The 2,339-nt window shown below is 58.1% G+C and overlaps 1 non-coding gene across 1 annotated transcript in view; it reads left to right on the forward strand.

The window, feature by feature from the left end:
- Positions 1-1,493: 1,493 nt before the first annotated feature.
- Positions 1,494-2,339, forward strand: part of LOC126114050 (small subunit ribosomal RNA) — a 1,909-nt gene continuing 1,063 nt past the window's right edge. The window contains exon 1 of the ribosomal RNA XR_007525050.1: positions 1,494-2,339. This exon is cut by the window's right edge and continues 1,063 nt beyond it. This is a non-coding gene — a ribosomal RNA (small subunit ribosomal RNA).

Genomic DNA, 2,339 nt, shown 5'->3' on the forward strand with positions numbered 1-2,339 from the left:
TAACCCACGTTGTGCCTTAACCTAACCCACGTTGTGCCTTAACCTAACCCACGTTGTGCCTTAACCTAACCCACGTTGTGCCTTACCCTGCTCTGTAATTGGCATATGACACGTTACATTAATGTATTGTTGTCCAACCGCAACCGGCTCAGAATGTTGTGTACACAGCTATGTGTCATCTCCCCATAACAGCTGCATTGCAGTGTGGTACGCCATAGAGACGTGTGGGAGTAATGGACGCAGTGGATGGCGATCAGCATGAGCCGTCTGTTCATGTAGTGGCGCGTGTATGCAGACGTAGTAGTCTCTTCTCACACAATGTGATAGCACGGTGCCCCGCGTTCCACATCTGCGACATGCTACAGAGGCCGGTTGACAGTTGGTCGCGCAATGGAGATCGCATATGTACGGGGGCACCTTCCACGTGCCCTCTAGTCGGGCACATTTTGTTGCGTGGATGTGAGCGAATGTAGTGTGTCTTGACACCTGACAGGCAGGCATGCAATAATAGTTGACTTTGCAAACGGGGATGGACGTGTACGTTTACTGGTGACGTTACGCAAATGAACAACTGGTAACCCGTTGTGGTGCGGTTGATCTTGCTGGAGGTACATCTGTGAGGGCAACGATCGGTACAGCTACGAAGCGGTCCCCACCATACCAACGAACGTGAATGTGAATCTGGGTGTGAAGCGATACGCGGCTGTGGGTGGGTGGGACTGTCCCCGGCCGGTGAGGGGGGGCCGCCCGGCGTGCTGGCCGCGCGGTGCGTGGGCGCACGCGCTACAGCCGGCTGGTGGGGGCGCCCAGTGGCAGGCGCGCCGGCCGACGGACGCGGCAGGCGGCGCAGCTGCGCGCCGGGGCACCCTGCGCGCGGCGCCGTGCAGCCAAAGTGGGTCCTCGCGGACCCGGTGCGAAGCGCGGTGGACATCTGCAGTGTGCTGGTCCGATTGAGGACTGTGTGCGTTGAGGATGCGCCGCCGCCCGGCACTCGGCGCCGCGACGCCGTCTGCTGCTCGGTCGCCCCAGCGGTTCTCGCTGGTGGTTTGTATCGCAGTTGTGCGGACGTGTTGGCACGTGCGCTGTGCTGGGAGAGTTCGCTTCGGCACCCACGTGGGGCCTTTGCCCTTCTGTGGCGCTGGCGTTGGAGCTGCCGGTCACCGTAGGTGGCGCGTGTTGTCTCCCGCCGGCAATGCCACGACAGCACGCTCCCGGGCCTCTGTCGGCAGCGGCAAGCTCAGTTGGGAGCACGGGTGGTCGCACCTAAAGCGTCTACTCGCCTAACTCCGGGCGATTGCGCCTCTCTCGAACCCGACCAAGTACTTAGGACGGCGCTGCGCGCCGCCGGGACCTGAGAGGGTTTCGAGGTGTATTGTGCAGGGGAGCCCAGCCTCCTCCTGTTTGCAGAATAATTGAGCGGACGCTTGCGTGTTCGCGCGGGCCCCCGGGACACACTCCCGGGCGGCCGGCTGCTCAGCTCTAGTTGACGCAGCTCCCTGGTTGATCCTGCCAGTAGTCATATGCTTGTCTCAAAGATTAAGCCATGCATGTCTCAGTACAAGCCGCATTAAGGTGAAACCGCGAATGGCTCATTAAATCAGTTATGGTTCCTTAGATCGTACCCACGTTACTTGGATAACTGTGGTAATTCTAGAGCTAATACATGCAAACAGAGTCCCGACCAGAGATGGAAGGGACGCTTTTATTAGATCAAAACCAATCGGTCGGCTCGTCCGGTCCGTTTGCCTTGGTGACTCTGAATAACTTTGGGCTGATCGCACGGTCCTCGTACCGGCGACGCATCTTTCAAATGTCTGCCTTATCAACTGTCGATGGTAGGTTCTGCGCCTACCATGGTTGTAACGGGTAACGGGGAATCAGGGTTCGATTCCGGAGAGGGAGCCTGAGAAACGGCTACCACATCCAAGGAAGGCAGCAGGCGCGCAAATTACCCACTCCCGGCACGGGGAGGTAGTGACGAAAAATAACGATACGGGACTCATCCGAGGCCCCGTAATCGGAATGAGTACACTTTAAATCCTTTAACGAGTATCTATTGGAGGGCAAGTCTGGTGCCAGCAGCCGCGGTAATTCCAGCTCCAATAGCGTATATTAAAGTTGTTGCGGTTAAAAAGCTCGTAGTTGGATTTGTGTCCCACGCTGTTGGTTCACCGCCCGTCGGTGTTTAACTGGCATGTATCGTGGGACGTCCTGCCGGTGGGGCGAGCCGAAGGCGTGCGACCGCCTCGTGCGTGTTCGTGCGTCCCGAGGCGGACCCCGTTGAAATCCTACCAAGGTGCTCTTTATTGAGTGTCTGGGTGGGCCGGCACGTTTACTTT

The sequence above is a fragment of the Schistocerca cancellata genome, unplaced genomic scaffold (assembly GCF_023864275.1).
Source record: "Schistocerca cancellata isolate TAMUIC-IGC-003103 unplaced genomic scaffold, iqSchCanc2.1 HiC_scaffold_279, whole genome shotgun sequence".
Taxonomy (NCBI): domain Eukaryota; kingdom Metazoa; phylum Arthropoda; class Insecta; order Orthoptera; family Acrididae; genus Schistocerca; species Schistocerca cancellata.